General features: G+C 42.0%; 1 long non-coding RNA gene across 4 annotated transcripts in view; it reads right to left on the bottom strand.

Annotated features, from left to right (window-relative positions):
- Positions 1-14,648: 14,648 nt before the first annotated feature.
- Positions 14,649-20,912, bottom strand: part of LOC310845425 — a 32,593-nt gene continuing 26,329 nt past the window's right edge. For 2 of the 4 annotated variants that reach the window (XR_014564701.1, XR_014564702.1), the window contains one exon: positions 14,649-14,876. This is a non-coding gene — a long non-coding RNA (uncharacterized lncRNA). The remainder of the gene's footprint in view (positions 14,877-20,912) is intronic. The other 2 variants (XR_014564703.1, XR_014564704.1) reach the window with 1 other exon arrangement.

Consider the following 20,912-nt stretch of genomic DNA (forward strand, 5'->3'; position numbering starts at 1 on the left):
CTAACAACAACAACAATAATAATAATAATAATGATGATGATAATAATAATAATAATAATGTATTTATATCCCACCCTTCCCAGCCAAAGCCGGCCTCAGAGTGGCTAACAACAGTAAAAATAGCACAGTTTACATAAAATCACAATCAATTAATGGAAATACATTCTAAAATCAATTCTATGAAAAACAATAACCCCTCCCCCTGTAGTCTAAAACTGCATAGATTGTTTAATCAGCCAAAGCCCTGGGGGAAGTGGAATGTTTTTGCCTAGTGCTTATAGCTATGTAAAGATGGCACCAAGTAAGCTTCCCTGGGTAGAGCATTCCACAAGTGTGCAGCCACTGCAGAAAAAGCCTGTTCTTGTGGCAGCACACACTGATTTGTCTAGTTTCATTAGAAACTGCCTTATACAGAGTCAGACCATTGGCCCATCTACCTCATATACCGTATTTTTCACCCCATAAGACGCACCTGACCATAAGACGCACCTAGTTTTTAGAGGAGGAAAACAAGAAAAAAGAAATATTCTGAATGAAACAGTGGATGTATGATTTTTGTGGTTCATGCTATGACCAAAGATATGATATGTGATTTGATGGTGAGTTTGGGGTAGCCCAATGCAAAAATCCTGAGGATCCATGTGGATCCGTGCTTTGTAATCATGTTTTTGTGCCATTGTGGCCCCACGAAACAGTGGATGCATGATTTTTTTGTGCAGGCTGTAGCCATGGACATGCTATGTGATCTGATGGTGAATTTGGGGTGACCCAATGCAAAAATCCTGAGGATCCATGTGCTCTTACCCCCCCCCCCAGGCAGCCTCCTTTATCTCTAGAGTCCCTTATCTCCCTCCTGATCCCTTGCCGATCAGCTGCTCAGTGGCTTTGTTTCAACACCCCCTTGCCTCTTGTTTGCCTTAGTGACTTTTCCTTAGCTGGAGCAGTTTTTTGCTCCTCCTTTTCTTCTAATTTCTCTCCTCATTGCTTTAATCTTCCTGTCTCTTCTCCTTGCAAAGTTCACTGTCTTTACCGCTCACCTCCCAGGCAGCCTCCTTTATCGCTAGAGTCCCTTATCCCCCCTCTCGATCGCTTGCTGAACAGCTGCTCAGCGGCTTGTTTCAACACCACCATCCCTGCTTTTTGCCCCTGGGCAATTCAGCTCCAGGGACAACACATTCACTCAATAAGATGAACAGACATTTCCCATTACTTTTTAGGAGGAAAAAAGTGTGTCTTATGGAGCAAAAAATACGTTAGCTCTATATTACTGTCTATGCTGACAGTGAGTGTCCAGGGTTTCAAAAATGAGTCTCTCCCAGGCTTACCTGGAGATCCTGGAGATTGAACTGGGACTTTCTGTAGGCAAAGCAGATGCTATACTGCTGCTCCATGACTCTTTGCCAAATAAACAAATGCACACTTATTATTTCTGTCTTTCTGCCAATGGACATTCAAGGCAGTATACACTAAAATGGGTATTTAGGCAATTGCAAATATGGGTATGCAGGCAGTGTGCAACAGAGATTTAGTGTGATACCTGCCCTTTTGAAATGGTAATATGAAACATAATTAAGTCCTTTGCAGATAATAATACGTATGCAATGTGTAGCCATAACTGGGAAGGGAACCGTACTGCTTCCTTTGTATATTAACTTTTATGTGTGAGGGTCTGAAACATGCAGGGATGGTGTGCTGGGAGGCATAAATGTGGAAATAAACATTAAACCATTCCCGGTGTTAAGGACTGGGCTGGAAATACGGGCTGAAAAACCCGCAAGAAGTATCACTGAGCTTGGTTGTAGATAAGGTTGTAAGGAAGGGGGGGGGGGAGAAGATACGGAGAATCGTTTTATGGTATATGCCTCACGGGTGTGATTTGTATGCTAATTAAAACCAAGTAGATGTTCACGCTTCAGTAAACATGTTTTAAATAACTGAGACAGAAATGAGAAAAAAGAAGAATATTTGTTTGCTAACTGTGGACCATCTAAATCAATTCAACCTAAAGTAGATTCTTCTCATGCATTTTCCTCACTGTCAAGTGATATCGCTGGAGCAGATGCACCAGTGCAGGATCAGATTTGAGTGGGAGATTCTGTGTGATGTTTACCAAATGAAGAAAACAGCATTTGCATTTCTTGCACAAGACCTCAATGCAATTTTTTTTCCAGCAATGTAAGCTCTTCATGGGAGGAATCTTCCATCTTAACCACTGGAAAAAATATTAGGTACTATTTTTGATATATGTGTTAAATCACAGGTGGGTAACTTGTGGCCCTTCAGATGTTGCAGACTCTCCAATTATCCCTATTTTCCAGTCTTTGATTTACAGAATCTGTCCCAGTTTCTGATTTGATCCCTGAATGTCCTGCTTTTCCCTAGGATGCCTCTATTTTCATTGGAAAAATGTTGGAAAGTATAGTTACATACCCTCCAACATTTCTCCGATAAAAATGGGAACTTTGTATTACACCATCACCATCATCATTTTATTATTTATAACCTGCCCATCTGACTGGGTTGCCCCGGCCACTCTGGGCAGCTTGCAACACATATAAAACCATAATAAAATGCTAAACATTTAGAAACCTCCCCATACAGGACTGCCTTCAGATGTCTTCTAAAGGCTGTATAGTTATTTATCTCCTAGGCTCCGGGGTTGCATAACTCTATACCCTCCAACATTTCTCCAATGGCAATAGGGACATCCTATGGAAAAGCATGACATTCCGGGATCAAATCAGAAACTAGGGTGGTTTCTTTAAATCCGGGACTATCCCTGGAAAATAGGGATACTTGGAGGGTCTGGAGTTATGTGACCCTCAAGCCAAGGAAATATGTAACTATACAACCTTGTCTTCTAAAGGCAGCCCTGTAGAGGGAAGTTTTTTTAAAAAAAGTTTAATGTTTAATCATGTTTATATATATATTGGGAGCCACCCAGAGTGGCTAGGGCAACCCAGTCAGATGGGTTGATTCTGATTCTGATTCAATAGGATGTCCTTGTTTTCAAAAGAGAAATGTTGAAGGGTATGGATGTTGGTAGTCTACAGCTCACATCATCCCTGACCATCAACCTTGTTGACTGGGGCTGATGGGATTTTGGAGCTCAGAAACATCTGGCCACATTTTAGTCCCCACTGCATTACATAATAAATCGGTTTGAGTCCATCCATGTTCATTTGGTGTTTGTTTCTGTAAGGTGGGGACCGTCTCCTGGTTCAGACAGTTCTTGTGAACTGTTTTGATGCACAGCAAAGTTTTCCTCTTATTACTAGTGCTGTGCCGGAATCTGCCCTCCAATTTCTTGAACGTTTTCTTCCCCCATCAAAGAGACTTCAATCTTCCTGCCTCTTTCTCAAGGCACTTTAGAATTTCTTCAGAATTTAGGTGGGTGTGGGTTTGCGCTTATTTTTTTCATTGTGAAGAGTGTCCTTGAGTGGCCTGCGTTTTTGTATCCATTAAGGCTTTCTCCAACATTGCAGGCTTCCCAGATTGCAGTTCCTGAACTGAAAAAGCCCCACGGGAGGAGCATCCTCATGAGGTCTTTGCTTGTTTGAACTAGGAGAAGTGAAGCCAGGGAGGCTGGCAACCAAGCATGTGAGATAGGTCTGAACACTGATTTTGGCTTTCATGAGAAGTCCAGACCACCGCAGAGATGATTTGTTGACTGAAATAAATGACTCTCACAAACACTGCACATGTAAGAGAAGTGCAACAAAAACCCTGCACACCTCTGCGATCTCTGAAATTTCCTTTCCTTTTTCATACTTTTTGAATACCATTTCTTTTCGCACAAATTGGTGGAGGAAGAATGCTGGGAAGCACAGGAGAAATTTTCAGCACAACACTGCTTATTGCTTTGCTTTCACAACCCTCAGTCTTGTTTTCCACATACTAATATTTAATCTTATTGGCTGTTGGAACTCTCTCTCTCTCACTCTGAGAAAAGGGGCATTGGGACATGGAATTAATGGGGTCATATTAGAGTGAGAGGAGGAAGCCACAAATTGCCCTCTGGGTTAAAATGGTGTAACATGCCAACATTTCGGTATTCTCATTTTTTCTATCCAGCGGTACCTTAGTTTTCGAATGCCTCTGTAGTCGAACGCGGCTTCCGTTTTGAGTTTTCCATATTGAGGCTTCCGTTTTGAGGCTTCCATTTCCAGTTTTCATTTTTGGAACCTGAACTGACTTCTGGAAGGGATTACGTTCAAAAACTGAGGTACTACTGTACAGTGGTACCTCAGGTTACAGACGCTTCAAGTTACAGACTCCACTAACCCAGAAATAGTACCTCGGGTTAAGAACTTTGCTTCAGGATGAGAACAGAAATCGTGCAGTGGTGGCAGTGGGAAGCCCCATTAGCTAAAGTGGTGCTTCAGGTTACGAACAGTTTCAGGTTAAGAACGGACCTCCAGAATGAATTAAGTTCTCAACCTGAGGTACCACTGTATCTGCTTACACACACACAGAGATCCTTTTTAAAAGTTCTTCCAGATACATAGGAACATGTGGCTGGTAAGGGTCAGGGTCAGACCCCAACCGTAAAGTTACCATCCCATTAAAAACAACTTCTTCTTCTTCTTCTTCTTCTTCTTCTTCTTCTTCTTCTTCTTCTTCTTCTTCTTCTTCTTCTTTATTGAATTTATATACCTCCCTATACCTGAAGGTCTCAGGGCAGTTCACAGAAAAGACCAACATATTAACCACAAAATATATAATCAGAATGAAAACAACAACCCAATAACACCCCCCCCCCAAAAAAAGAGCCACCCAAGGCCTGATTAAAAAGGAATATTTTTGCCTGGCACCTAAAGGTGTATAATGAAGGTGCCAGGTAAACTTCCCTGGGGAGAGCATTCCACAGATGGGGAGTCACTGCAGAGAAGGCCCCGTTCTCGTGTTGCCACTCTCTTCACCTCTCTGTTTTCAAAAGAGATATGTTGAAGGGTATGGATGTTGCTGGTCTACGACTCGCATCATCCCTTACCATCATCCCTGACCATCAACCCTGTTGATGAACTGCAACAGAACAGAAACAGTGCTGCATGCAACAGCTGCAGGAATGGGAAAGGATGCCTTCTTGCGTACATAGTTACAACCCATAATTTTTTAAATCTGGAATTCTAATATTCTATAGTCCAATATGGAGATTAATAAATGTCATCTTGAAGGATCAAATATGTATGACATCTGGTGGGATTTTACCTCCTATGCTTCAGACTTAGGTAGAATCTAGACACATAGAAAAACCACTTTGAAAATGCTTTTTTAAAAAGACGTTTAAAGAAATATCTTGAATTTTCCATAAGGCTCACCATTGCCATCTGGTGTCACATATTTTGCACTTAAAATGTTTTATTTTCAGCCATATAGCTGAGTCCTTGGATGCTCAACAATCACCATCCATGCTAGCTTGTGAAGTTTGGATATCTTGATTTATATCATTGTGTGTCACCATTTCTTTTTCTTATTATTTATTGTTTGTTTGCTTCATAGATGGGTATAATATCCTGCTACTGCAAATTTTGGGTTGCTAATAATGTTAATAAAGGGGTTTTTTTAAGGACTGTTCTCGTCGTCGGTACTTGTGTGGGAGGAGAGATAATTGCGTTAATTTCAAATATACCATTTTGCTTTGAGAAGAAATGACCCGTAATGATGTGGCTGATAGGAACAATGTGGGTGAAATCCAGGTGCAAAGCAACTGGGAGCTTTGATCGGTATTAAAGAGCTAAAATCTAAACAGAGCTTTTTTGTTGTTGTTGACAGTTGGAGAACAAGAACCAGCAATTCTCAACCTTTACACAATATGCTGCATTGCTTATGCCTATTACTGCACCTTTATTATGTTCACACAGTTAAACAACAAGTTATTTCCAAGTAAATGTACACTGGATTATAAAGTACAATCCTTACTGTTCTTATTTGCAAGCAAGGCCTTTGAAAACCATTGCAGCTTATTTAATAGTAAATACAGGCAGGATAGGGTTGCAAATCCCACTTTCTCCCTCAGTGGGACATAAACATCCTGGGGCAGTAATTCTAAGCACATTTTTGGGAGGTAAATCCCACAGAGAAAATGGGATTTACTTCTGAATAAATATGCATGGGTTAGTGTTCTTCATCTTTTTCCTGGGAGTGGAAGAAAGATGAATGGGTGAATGACCAGTTGATATAGGGGCAAAAAGTCCAGTCTGCACTCTTGAGGACAACTTTGCAAGAGAAGAAACTTTGCTATTCACCAAGTGAATAACCTGCTAGCATCCCTTCAGAAGTCCAGTTTGAATTAGGATACTCTGTACAAACTTGATAAATGCTACATGAATTTAAAACGGACTTTAAAACAGTTTTTTCATTGTAATACCTATGGTCTATGTCAGGCATCCCCAAACTCAGCCTCCAGATATTTGGGACTACAACTCCCATCATCCCTAGCTAACAGGACCAGTGGTCAGGGATGATGGGAACTGTAGTCCCAAAACATCTGGAGGGCCAAGTTTGAGGGTGCCTGGTCTATGTTCACTGTTTGTATGGTGTTTTGTTATTTGAGATATCACAGCTCGAAAAGTTTTGGTTCCTGCAGTTGGTTGTTTTTGCTGTGAGGATTGTGGGCTCTATTCTCAATATGCATAAGATCATGCTGCAGCAGCCATTGGCAACAATTCTTATTAATAATGCTTACACAAGCATTAGGGTTACTTACAACAACAACAACAACAACAACAACAACAACAATGTAGATCAGTTATTTTTTTATCATATTGCAGATGTGCAGCTAGGAGATTAGGGCTTACCTAAGAACATCCAGTGGGCATTTGGCTGAAGCAAAATGCAAACCAGAAGCTTCCTGGTTCACAGCCCAGTCTCTTTCCCACTATATTCCCCCTCTTGTTCTCTTGCACTTGCATTTTCCAAGCAAATAACTCACAGGGGCCATAGGGCTCTTTGTTGTTTTCCTCACAACACAAAAATCCCATACAAGCAGATGGACTAACTCTTGCAATAAATAATGCTGAGGAGAGACTGGAGCAGTTACACAATTGATGTTCCAGTGTCTGCTCCTGCTTGCAAGTTCATTTAAAAAGGACCAGTAAGTTTGTTGGCGCCTTTGTTCTCCTGGTGGAATAGAATGCAAGCCCAAAGAAATGATGATTGAAAGTGAAGTTTCAGAATTATAACACACCAGAGAAAAAGGAACAAAAGGGGAAATTATGGCTGCTGGCTGGATTGGTGCCAGCCCTGAAAACCAGCCAATTTTCTGGCATATTTCTGCCTTCTGGTTACAATGCAAATGGCACAAGTTGACCTCAAATTGTTCATGTTTCAACAGCTCTGAAAATCTACTTTAAAATGGGATATCGTACTCTGTAGTGTTATGCGGCATAATGTGTGGTGAAGTGACCAGCTCAGTCATATGGGACATATCACAGCAGGAGTAGTCAGCCAAAGAAGCAGTTTTCCATTAGAGGAAATGTTAGCTTCAAAGTATCTCCTTTTAAATGTGGATTTAAAAATGGAGTGTCTAGTACAGAAAGCTCCGCTATAAAAAGTCACTAAAATTCACATTTGGAATTGGCCTTGGCATGAGCTAAACAGCTCGAGTAGCTTCTGCAAGAGAACTGAACTGACTTGGGAGGGGTATCAGAGAAAATCCCTAGCTTTAATCTTGATCATGGATAGGCAAACTAAGGCCCAGGGGCCAGATCCAGCCCAATCGCCTTCTAAATCCGGTCTGTGGACAGTCCGGGAATCAGCCTGTTTTTACATGACTAGAATGAGTCCTTTTATTTAAAATGCATCTCTGGGTTATTTGTGGGGCCTGCCTGGTGTTTTTACATGAGTAGAATGTGTGCTTTTATTTCAAATGCATCTCTGAGTTATTTGTGGGGCATAGGAATTCGTTCTTTCTCTCTCTCCAAAATATAGTCCGGCCGCCCACAAGGTCTGAGGGACAGTGGGCCGGCCCCCTGCTGAAAAGGTTTGCTGACCCCTGATCTTCTGATTGTCATAATTTACCCTATGGAGGATGAGAGTGAGGATGGGGTGGTGGTAGAGGTAGAATGCTTATCTTTACTCTTCCCCGCCATATGTTATCTTGGAAGTAGGACACCTGGAGAGGGTTTACTAATATGGCAGTGTATCACAGGTAAAATGACAGCAGGGGGAATAGTTGATTGAATACACTGAAGTTGGTTGGGTACAGCTGGAGTAGTCTAGAGTTTTGCCTGCATAGTGAAATAACAGCCTGAGAAATTTGTAATTCTCAGCAGTCTAGAATGTGTCAGCTTTTATAAAAGCTAATGATTTACGTGGGAGTTCAGAAATGAGCAAGTAGCAGCTCCGTGACTAACAATTAAGAGCTGGCTGTCACCACTGTTAGGATTGAGCTCCAGAATTTCCCAGGCACCTCTCCTTCATAATCTCTAGGACCACTGGAGACCGGTTGGTGAGGACACATTCTTCTTTAATGGTGGTGAGAATGAAACAAGAAGTTAATTGTGCCAATGAGTGAAGTTAGCAAGAAGATTGGAGATCTAGCATCAATGGCATAAGCGTGTCTACAAGACTACAAACTACAGCAAAAGCAGTTCTGTCTAGCCCCTTCCAGATCTTTAAGGAGAAATCATTTACTTTGGGGGTAGACTGGAAGGAAAATAGCAATCCCACACAATCTGTCGTTCATTGGAGATAATAGGGAAGAGGGGAGAAAAGTGATAATCAAAAGAGAACATCCACTTGACAAAGGACAGTCACACTATTTTCCCCCCTATGTGAAAGGAAAACAATTTCTCCAGCGAGTTGGTACAGAAAAGAACAGGGCACAACAGGGGTGGAAATGCAGGTGGATTATTCCAATTTGAAAAGCATGTCACATTGGCTTCTTGCTACAATGAGGTGCTATTCTCCTTTCAGCTGGCGTTCTTTTCAAACTGGAAATCCACCAACTGCATATTAGAGGGATCTCTAGAAAAACATGGAGAGGGAAGAAAGGGCCAAAGGTTAGTGGAAAGGCTTACACCTGTATGATGAATTCTTCTCCTCCTAATTATTTCCAACTTACTTGAACCCCATTTGAATGCTTTCTTTGCAGCTTCTGTGCACTGCAGTTCTGACGATGGGCTGGGTCACATCACAGCGAGAGCTGTAGATTGCAGGGGAACTTCTTTCCCAGAGGGCTATGTGAAATCTGGTGTATTATTGCCTGCAGATATTTCTGCCTCATTAAAAAGTGACATGGCTGGATTGGGATGCTAACACACAAAGGCAGATATGTCTTTTCTTTTTCTTTTTTTGCAAGGGAATGATTTTCCACATGGTTTGTTCACAACTTTATATGAATGCCCAGCACTTCCCATTTAAAGTGCTGCCCAGCTTGCACTGACTTAATATTGTTCCCCATCTCCATGCTAACAAGCTCGCATGGTGCATTGTGTATTGCATGGTGCATGGTGCTAGCTTGGTTTTTAGAGGTTTGGTGTCTACCTAGACCAAAACACACCAGGTAGCTGAACCAGATAGTACATTTATTCAGTGACCCAAAACATCTGCTGGTGATCAAATAAGCCTGATGACCTCTGAGGGTAATGCACCCTGATAATCCTGACTGTTTTTTCCTAACAAGGAATCATTTTCTAGCTCACACAGAATTTAATAATGCACATACTTGTGAACCTCAAAATGTTCTGTTGGCTCTGCACTGAAGTTTCGTTTGAAAGCTAGATTAAAGACTCTTGTCCCATCAGGACTAATGCTAAACTGGCAATTCAGGGTTGTATCCAGTGGTGCCCTTTGTGCTGACTGAACTAGCTGAGACTTCCATCAGCAGAAAGGGACCCTTCTCTTGAAGGCCCCCACATAACCTCTCATGCTGTTCTGAAAGGCTCACCAATCATATGAGGCAGGTTTGGGGAGCTGCAAGGGGGATGGAAAAAATGGCCTTCTACTATCGTTTCACGGGTAGAAGCCCCCACTGGATACAGAAACATCATAAATATGATTGATGCAATTGGATGCAAGCCACAGGTTAAATGGATTTCAGATTAAGGTAAAATATTGTAACTGGTTACTTGATTATATTTTTGTTCTCTTGATTTCTGTAATTCTTTTACATTTATAAATGGAAATTAATAAATATGTAATTATATATACAAAATAAAGTACACATTTTTCCAGAATGCCTTTAGTGCATCTAAGAGGGATGCAGGGAGGGGAATCTGAGTTAGCAGCATCAGGGAAAATATATGAGTGAGAGCTTAACAACAGAAATCATTTTTTTTCAAAATACAGAAATATTGCTAGGGATATTCAACTTATTTTTCTATTGTTCAGTCAAGTGTTTCTTGCCTTCCCACTGAGCACATCGTGTTCAGTCCTCAATGCAAATAGATTCAGTTCCAATTCATTTCATCCCCATGTTTTACTTATTTGTATCCTGCAGAGCCTTTCTTCCGAAGCCAGATATCAGTTCCCTTTCCTTCATTGCTTTTTAGTTTTTCATTTCTTCATTTGCCCGCTGCAGAGGTGAATGAGACAACCTATCTGTCAATAAGGTAGATTTGAATAAAATGCTATTTATTTGGAATGATAATAGCAAATGCCATTAAAACTTCATTTAAAAAGAACTTGCGTGGGGTGACACTGATTAGTTTTGACCTTTGGAAATGGCCGCACAAGTCATGGCTGATTTTATTATGTAAACAAACCCCAAGTATATCTTTTCAGCATTCATCTTCATCCTTTTTTTTATATGTGCTAAGGCTCGTTGCTATCCAGATCCTACTCAGAGTAAACCCAGTGAAACCAATTGATTTACGTTAGTTGTTGTCACTGATTTCAGTGAATCTTCTCTGAGTTGGATACAACCTATAGATTGCTAATCATCCACTTTAGGGTATATTTTATATGAGATGTTCTCTTAAGGACTGATCAAAAAGGCTATGCAGAACAACTGTATGGAGAGTCAGCTCATGGTAGTTCAAATCTGATTGGTCCTTTCTGCATTTAGAGGTCACAAAAGTCAGCCTCAGCCATCTATACTGGGCTGGTTGTAGTCTTTAGCTGGTGGAGCAAGAGCATCTCTCCCCTCCACCACACAGATAATATTACATGCCATTCTGGCATCCCATACAGACACTGAATCACCCAACTCTTTGACATGGATAGTTATTCCCCCTTTTTTAAAGGGCAGGAACTGGTGAATGGGGCATCAGCATTATCAGATGTCCATTTGGAGTGCCCACCACCATGGGCACCCCCCCCATCCTGCTGTAAACAAAGTGGGTAACATTTTGGGCAATGCTTTTAAGGGGGCAGGTAAAAGTATTGAAGTTTTAGAGTTTAAGATTGATGGCCTGCCAATTTCAAGGCATCCAAACAATTTATCCTAACACCCTCCATTGGGACAGATTTTCTTCAATAGTTAATATTTTAAAATAGATCACAAAGTGTTTGTTTGTTTGTTTAAAATCTAGAATTTATACACTGCTTGATTGTAAAACAAATCTCAAGGCAGCGTTATCCAATGACTATCCATATTTGCTACACCACCATTGTGCTGTTACTTATGATTATCTTATTGCCATCATTGGAAGCGTCCTGTGACAATCCAGTCTGACTCGTGGCTTAGTCTGGCATCACGTATCTCCATGATGTTTGGGGGAATCCTCATCTACATAAACCCACCTGTGTGACCAATCAAGTATCTGCATTCATTTTTATGAAGGGCCTTATCTGCAGTGTCCCCAACATTGTGCAGTGATCTGCTGGCTGGTAAAAACATTTATGTTCATGTGGGTATCCCTGGGCACTGATCCTTAGTACCAAGTTTACTGAACTCTGGATATTTCAGTTCATGTTTTATTGTTATTTTATTGTACTGTTTTTGTTTAGTAAACCTTGTTATTTTTCCACAATGAAAGGTGGGACTATAAATAATTCTAAACAATAGAACGAAACTAGATTGTGGATAGTATGGGTACTTCTTTCGCCATATTTAGTCAATAATTTATTATCCACTTTGTTCCTATGGCCTTCATTGCTCCATCCTAGACAGCAGATCCATCTCAATTTAGGACACTTCTATTTAAATCCAGATTTAGTGTCTTTCTTTTGACAAATGACTAAGGAGTTGGAAGAATGTGGAGAGCTTTCCTACAGAGTTTGGGGATTTCTTATCACCATAAGAGTCTGGGCAAATGTTAGCATAATATGATAAAGTGCTTGGAAAGTTTGTGGTTCCTCTACCCCAACCAGGAGATTGTTTCCCTGTTTTTCATTAGCTTAGATTTTCTGCCTCTCTCTTGTGCCCCAACTCCCTCCCATCAGAAATGGCACCCTCCCTGTGGAATACCCTCCCATCAGATGTCAAGCAGATAAATAACTATACAACTTTTAGAAGACATCTGAAGGCTGCCCTGTATCAGTAAGTTTTTAATGTTTGATGTTTTATTGTGTTTTTATATGTGTTGCAAACCACCCAGAATGGGTGGGGCAACACAGACAGATGGGTGGGGTATAAATAAAAAAGATGTTGTTGCTGTTTATGATTGAGTGCCCCTGCCCTCCCATTTTGGCTTCTAATTGGGCTTGGAAAAACAGAGCTGGAAAATAACCTAGGGAATTCTGAGTCCACTTGCAAGCCACGTCAGAGATTGCCATGCCCTCAATGATGTTGTCCAGGGCATAACAGAAATGCAACCCTCTCTCGGTGAGCTTCCTCATCAAGGAGATGCATAAAGATAAGTGTTGAACAGAATTAGAGCTCAAATGCAAAGATTATGTCGTCAAAGTGCTATACACTGAATGTGTGGATGATACTGCTTGGACTGGGGACTTTTTGATTGACTCCATCAGCTTAACTATCAGGCTTCCAATCAAGAGTCACCAGATAATTTCTGCCCTGCCAGTTTATCATCCCCTGCCTGATACCACTACCACTACTGAGAGCCAATGGGGTGTAGTGGTTAAGAGCAGTAGACTCAAAATCTGGTGAACTGGGTTCGCTTCCCTGCTCCTCCACATGCAGCTGCTGGGTGACCTTGGGCTAGTCACACTTCTCTGAAGTCTCTCAGCCTCACTCACCTCACAGAGTGTTTGTTGTGGGGGAGGAAGGGAAAGGAGATTTTTAGCCACTTTGAGACTCCTTAGGGTAGTGATAAAGTGGGATATCAAATCCAAACTCCTTCCTTCCTTCTCCCTGACCCACAAAACACAATCCCTCCATCTTCCCGGGTGCTCCTAGGCTTAAGGCCCAGTGCATGCATACCTGAGTTGGCAAGAGATTTGTGCATGGTCTAAGCACATGAGGTGGAATTCAGTGTAGTGCTAAGTGGGGAATGCATGTGGAGAACTTGGTCCACTTGTACAATTGGATTTTTCCATCCTTTTCTCCAAGAAGGCCACTTCCGCCTAAGGTATTGGCAGTTAGGCATTGGTATTGTTCTGTAGAAGGAAGAGGAGAGGTAGCACCATCACCTGCCCCAGATGTGGAAGGGTAGTCCATTAAAGGATTCTGGGGTGTGTGGCCCTGTCTGAAGCCTAAAGAGGTTAGGGCCCAAGGCATTCCTCCTAGCAGTGACCCCTGGGGAGTTCTTAGTTGATGTGCATCAGCAGCACTCCCCCTACTGGTGGTTAACCCTTCCTGGACTTCAAGCAGACGGGCTGGAGTCAGATATAGTCGGTTAGGACCAATGCCTAAGGCAATACCGCTCTTCACCTGTAACCAATAAAGTTGTGGCCTTTTTTTAGCCCATTAACCTTAATATTTGTGTCATGTGTCATTATTTCCACCTGGGGGGGGGGTCGGGAACTCACCACGCAACATGCTCCCTTATTCCATGCACACAACAGCTTAGTTGAATCCTGCCCATTGAGTCTGACTTTTCACAAATGTCCAACTACATTAAAAAAAAAAATGGCCTCCATGTGATTGAGTAATCATGCAAAGTCCCCAACCTACAAGAGACAGAATCTCTTTAGTGGACTGGGCACCCATGTTGCTCCACCATCAGGCAAAGTTTATTGGTGATCCATGCATATAGGAACTGAGCTTTGGTGATAGAGCATCATGTGATCATGTAGGTGATGTTTGCACCATTCAGTGACCACTCTAAGGAATCAAGCAGCCTCGAATCCCTTTCTCAATGAAAAAAAATTACCCAAAGCTCCCACCTTTTGGATTTCAATAAAAAGTTTCTTTTTTCTTTTCTTTTTGCAAAACTGCCCCCCACCCCCTCGACCCGCCACCCTGCAGATCAGCACTAATTGAAGGTGACATGAGATATATCCCTTCCTTGGTCCAAATGTCTGGAAAGGAGAGTATCTATTGTGCTTTTATGTTTATGCCTGTCCTAAATAATAAAGGAAAGGGGAGTCTGACAGCCACAACACTATTATCCCAGTGGGAATCCCTTGCAAAGAAGATAGAAGATAAAGCTGTTGTTTTTTTAAAAGGCAAGGAATAAAAAGGATAAAACAATACAAGTCTGCAAGACTTTTACTGAAAGTTTTTTTTTTCCTTTTTAGTATATTTAATACACTGTGAAGAAAATGCATTCTTGCTGAAGGACATTTCCTAGATCTGAAAATGAGAAATTAAATTGCTCCATGATATTTTGATCATTATCAGGTTGGAGACAGTTGCTAAGGTTTTATACTGAAATATCCATTTCCCACATAATCCCCTCTGTCCTTTCATCTCTTCAAGCAGATCTCTCCTTAGCCTTGTGGCTTCTTCTTTCAGGGAAAAAAAAGAGGGGAAGAATTTTGCATTTAGAGTTAAGCTTTAATGGAAGATTTCATCTTCTTCAGAGTTTTCAGAGGCTTTTCCTCCACCCCCACTTACATAACTGTTGGCCATCCTGTTGATGAATCTAGAGAAGAAGCAGAAACGAGTGGAGGGGTGTGGAACGGAAGAAAAGAGTGACGAATAAAGACAGGGGTGAAGAGAAGAGGGCTATTAGAGACTGCTCTGGTTCAGTTTGTATTTTGATGCAGACTAAACTAATCCACATACCCCCAACCACTGCATGCAAGTAATACTAAGTTGGACAGGGGGCCTCCACAAGTAGAGGCCACCATGGGGACATGGTATATTACAAAACAGCTGCCATGGGCATTTGGCATAACAGGAAATGGCTGCTGCGGGGTTGCAGCATAATCTTCATAAGATGCCACATCTATTTTTTTAAAAAAATATTTTTATTGGATTTTATATTTTCATCATTATCACAAGCATGTATAATACAAAAAGCAATATCGAAATCCCCCTCCGACCCATGACTTCTCCGAACTTCATATTCTGGATTGTTTGGTTTTTTTGTACATTTATATCTTCTGCTTATTTTGTTATTCTTAATATTTCATTCTCTTATTGGAATTTTTAATATTCTTATCCTTCTAACCACTTGTTCATAATTTTTATTTTATTTTTCATTGTAAGTGTTTAATCAAACTCTGCTAATGAGTCCATTTCTTTATAATAATTTTGTAAATAATACATAAATGGTTCCCAGTCTAATTTTTTTAATTCTCTATTGTCTTTATCTCTTAATAGCTCAGTTAGTTTCACCATTTCAGCATACTCCATCATTTTTTGTTGCCGTTCTCCTTGGTTGGTACCTCATCACTTTTCCATCTTTTGGCTAGTAGTATCCTAGCCACAGTTGTGGTGTACATGAAGAGTTTCTTCTTCTCTATAAGATGTTGCATCTAAAAGAGCAGAGAAAGAGACGGGACCACAAAATGATACAAGCACAATGGGGAGAAAGGCACTTAGATCAGGATGTCTGCGTTTTAAGGGAACTGCTATTTATTCTTCTACTACTGAAATTGTGCTTGAAGTGGTTTTTGATCAATTGGTGCAACACTTGTTGTTTGGGGGGGCATGGAGATGAAGGAGGGCAGCCAGGATTTATTGAGATGGGAACGCTCACCAGGTACAGGTTTTTATCTGAGCTGGGGGGAAAGAGGACCTTAGAACATTGCCTCTCCTTTGAGGTGGGCTTTTTAACACCCCAAAGTTCATGATTTGGCTGACTCTCACCAGCATTTCTAGACAATTCTGGGATAAATTGAGCTAATATAAGGCTGTGTCCTCTTCTGAGAGGTGGTGCAGTTTGGGCCCAATTGAAGAAGTACAGTGATACCTCAGGTTAAGTACTTAATTCGTTCTGGAGGTACATTCTTAACCTGAAACTGTTCTTAACTTGAAGCACCACTTTAGCTAATGGGGCCTCCTGCTGCTGCCGTGGCACAATTTCTGTTCTCATCCTGAAGCAAAGTTCTTAACCCAAGGTACTATTTCTGGGTTAGCGGAGTATGTAACCTGAAGCGTATGTAACCCGAGGTACCACTGTATATGAATAAGCACCAGAAAAGATAGGGAAGAGGTAGACCTGTTCAGGGAGGGGAGGCCACCAAGAACATATTGTCCAACTCCAACCCCTTGGAATTTGAATTGGCTAGTCCACAAATCCACTAGCTTTCTGTGTTGCTAGAGGCAATTGTGCAAGTTCTATCTCATGTATGACCTGGTCAGTACAATGTATCCTAAATCAAAGGGGAAGATTCCATGGCTTCCCTCAGCCTATTAATTGTTAGTAGATTTTTCTTCCTCCTAACTCAGTGTGAATAATTAAATGGCTCAATCACCAATGCTCATAGGAAGGACTTCTGGACGTACCAACGGCCAGGCTCCGTTCAATTACTTCTAGGGCGAGCTTCCTCACACTTCTACTTTATCATCATCCTTCAAGGAAGATAATGAGCATTTTTTTTCCACTTTCCCAAAGTATTTAACTTGTCAGCCTAGCATCATTACAACAGTTTTGAGGAGATCAATGGGAGCAAATTAATCTTACTGGTACAGTATAATAAGGTTCAAAGCAATTCTTGCCTTCAGAGGTTTCTCCAAATTATTCTTTTGATGTAATCGCTATTTAGGCCAGTGGCTTGAAGGGACTGATAAGGGGAAATGGTGGATTGCTCTCCCAGTGGTTTGTGCTAAATATTCCTAAATAGAAACAGCTCACTAGGTCAACAAGCATATTTTATAGCTTGGGTTATACACTGATACCTTTCGTTAAATAAAAAAGCACATTAAATATGACTAGTAAGAGCTAGTGCACGCGCGCACACACACACACACAAAATAAGGATGTTTTCTTTCAGGATACTGCTCTTATGAGCCAAATTATTCCATGTTTCCGCCACAACATAAACCATGTACAGTTAACATATGGAAATCACAGGAGGCTCTTTCAGATGTACTACTTATTGTGCATTATTCCTGACTTGTTTGCGGGGAGATTAGATGATGCTGACAGCTTAGTGAGCATTCATTCTGATTTATTTGTAGGGAGGTTAGATGATGTGGCCTCAATGCAAGTGTTATGCCATACTTTCCAGTGCATCCCCCCTTTCTTTAACACAGTAAATCTGAACTTTGGGGGAAGACCGTTTCTTACACAAAAACCTCCCATTCTTTAGTGGATTGCACCCTGAATTTATGGGTGTGTGGTTGAAACGCACCCAAAAATAGTGGACAGTCTGCAAGTGCTCAAGATTTGGTGAGAATGGCAACTAGCTAAGTGTTGTCTCTCTTTTTTTAATGAGACTAGGGAGAAGGACCCTAAGCAATGGTTGTGTGGCAAAACCCTCAAGCCAGCCCCCATTGGCATAAAGAAATTCACACAGACACAGAATTTTTGTTTAAGGTTATTGGGCAATTTTTTTGCCACAACTTTATTGATTACAGGAAATGAGAGCGGTATTGGCTTAGGCATTGGCAAAAGACTATCTCTGACTCCTGCCCCCTTTGCAGGAAGTCTGTAAGGGTAAACCACCCAAAGGGAAATTGCTTCAGGGGAACCCGCCTGCATCTCCCCTGGTGTTCCCAGAGGCCTGGCATGGCCCTAGCCCATCAAGCAGACTTTGGACAAGATCCAGGCCCCAGATTCCTTTAACAGAATACCCTTGAAATGGAGGGGCAGGCGATGGCTGATGTCCCCTCCTCCACTCAACAATAAGCCAATACTTAATCGCCAAACCTTACAAAGTTGTGACAATTGCTAAGAGGTAGGCAAAAACCAAGTGGCCCATGCCAATTCACCAAATGGAAAAATTCCTACCCGGTCCCCAACCCAAGAAGGGCAACCAACCAAAGTCCAAAGCAAGGTCAAAGGACACTTAAATTAAAGGGAGGGTGGGCGGGTGTTTGGCAGCGTGAAGCAGGTGCTTGGCACACATCGTGCTGCTGCTTTTATACATTCCCCCATGATCACCCTTTCAAATTGATTGGGCAATAGCCCTGGGTGATCATGGTGCCACCCTGCATGAGGGTGATGGCTCCACCCACGCCAGGGTGGGGGGGACCGGGTTAGGAGCCTGCCCACAACCAGGACCATCTATTAAGATGATCCCACCTATTAGTTGTGCTACACATATAGAACTAAGGGAAGCAGAGCAAAGCGTTCTGAAACCTTGATCCTATGAATGGTGTTAATCCATCAGCTCAAACTGGCTGAAACGTTACATTACCTTTGGTGGTTTCTGATTCTACTCGCCACCCACTATTTCTGCTAGGAAAGCACCTTTTAAACCTCATTCTTTCCAAATAAAGATTTCTTTAATGAAGTAGGGTTTGTTGTATGCAAAGTAGGAAAGATAAGATTGTTTCCCAAATTGACGGGCCTGTGCTCAAGCACTCGTGAAATGTTCCCGCTTTGTACCTGGTAATTCAAAGTCTCTGGAAGATCCACTCTTGGAAAAGATAAATTGGAGCTGTTTTGGTTGGGCTAATTGAAATCACCAACCTCCCAGGGATTTGCTTCTCAGCATTTCCCTAGATAAGCCAGGGTGCCACAGCTTTCCATCCACATGTCTCGCTGAACTGCCTTATCTCTTGCATATTCCAATTGTCAATGTCATTAAGGCTTTGCTCATTTCAGGAAAATACTCGTGCTGGATAAGTAAATCAAAATGCACACAAAAACCAGGCACTTTAATTACTTCTCCAGGAATGTGCCAACTTTACAAAAGAAGGCAAGGATGCTACAAGATCAACCAAGAATTGGTTTGAGAACTTTCTGGGTGAAGGGATCTCATTTGCAAAGCAAGAGCTGATACAGCAGCAGAGTGACAAAGAGGGTGTGCTCTCTGCTGTGGGAAGAGTGGCTTGTTCAAATCTCTCCTCAGCCACAAAGGGAGCTCAGTGGACAATAGGGCATTGGCAGAGCACCTGCTTTGAATGCAGAAGGTCCCAGGTTCATTCCCTTGCAGCTCAAGGTTTAGCTGGGAGTATCTGAAATATTGGAGAGCGGCTGCTAGTCAAGTGAAGCTTCAATGGTCTCACTCGGTATAAGGCAACTTCCTATGTTCCCACAAGCTAGTTGAGGGTGGGGGAAGTGAGCCATTATTCTTCTCTCAGCCTCATTGCTTCCTTCTGTTTTTAGAAAGAGAATAGAAATGTTGATGTACAGGCTTGCTGCAAACATTACCAAGACAATTGCTGCAAAACACTCTAAAAGTAACTGCACCAAGTTCTTGTGTAGGCATACAAAGCCCTGAACAACTTGGATCCAAGATACTTTAAGGACCGCCCGACCCAATCACTGAGATCATCCAGAGGCTGATCAATCCCCAAGTTATAGAAGCCCAACAGGCCTCAGTCAGACGTTGGGCGAATAGTGCTGCTGGTCCCATGCTGCAGAACACTCTGCAAACAGAGATTCTGCAAGCATCCTTGCTTTTGGCTTCCAGGTGTCTCTTGAAGACTTTATTATGCCAACAGGCCTTTGCAATTCAACATGCATGCCCCGCAGTGCTCTAGAATCTTGTAGAAGGCAAGGAGTTCTGGGTCTGCTCCAGAAATGCTAATGTCTTAGCCTTCATCCATTGATGTTCATGTGCTCTATTTATGTGCCTCATCACCAGAGGCCTTTCCCATGGCACCCCACTTTCTGAAGCTAGGAAGGGGATAACAGCGACTGAGTGGCAGTACAGTGGTACCTCAGGTTAAGAACTTAATTCGTTCTGGAGGTCCGTTCTTAACCTAAAACTGTTCTTAACCTGAAGTACCACTTTAGCTAATGGGGACTCCCACTGCCGCCAGAGCACAATTTCTGTTCTCATCCTGAAGCAATGTTCTTAACCTGAGGTAGTATTTCTGGGTTAGCAGACTCTGTAACCTGAAGTGTTTGTAACCTGAAGCGTTTGTAACCCGAGGTACCACTGTAAATGGAATAGGGGAGCAGGTACTATTAATTTAGCCTCCCTCTAATCCATTGTCTCCACTGTCTTTGCTGCCTTCTTTTATGGTAAATAAGGGTTCTCTCCCTCCTGTTTACAATCAGCCTTTCTGATTGGTTGCTGTCAAGCTGGCTTGCCGACCCTCCTCAGAGCCAGCTATGCAAAACTGTGTGCCCCATGAGCCTCCATCAATCATTTCTGCTGTATACGTTTGACTTTTCTGAGCAATCTGACAAGGGGAACAGGGAGGAAGAAGTGGATGAAATAAGAAGCATTGTGACAAATAAGCCTGAGTAACTGTAGCTCTTAACTCAAGGCTGGCTAACCTTTCGGGGGGCCAGGAGCTGCATTTGTTCTTGGCAATCAGTTGGCACCTGTATGCTTATAGCAACTGTGGCTATCCTGACACACACTCGGATATACAAGATACATGCATGTGGTTATCACCACCTTCTGTCTCTTCAGATAATCAGTCCAGTGAATGGGAAGCAGACAGCTTCCAATCCCATTGTGGGGCCGTGTTTAACTCTTTCTGCCCAGCCCCATGCTGTTGGGAAATAACTAAATGAAGACCAATTTAGTCCTGCAGTCCCATGTGTGGGGGAAACTACAAAAGAAAAATGGCTGACTGCCCAAATTCTAAATAATCACGGAGCTTG

Source organism: Podarcis gaigeae, assembly GCF_964106915.1.
Source record: "Podarcis gaigeae genome assembly, chromosome: 5".
In the NCBI taxonomy this organism is placed as follows: Eukaryota; Metazoa; Chordata; class Lepidosauria; order Squamata; family Lacertidae; genus Podarcis; species Podarcis gaigeae.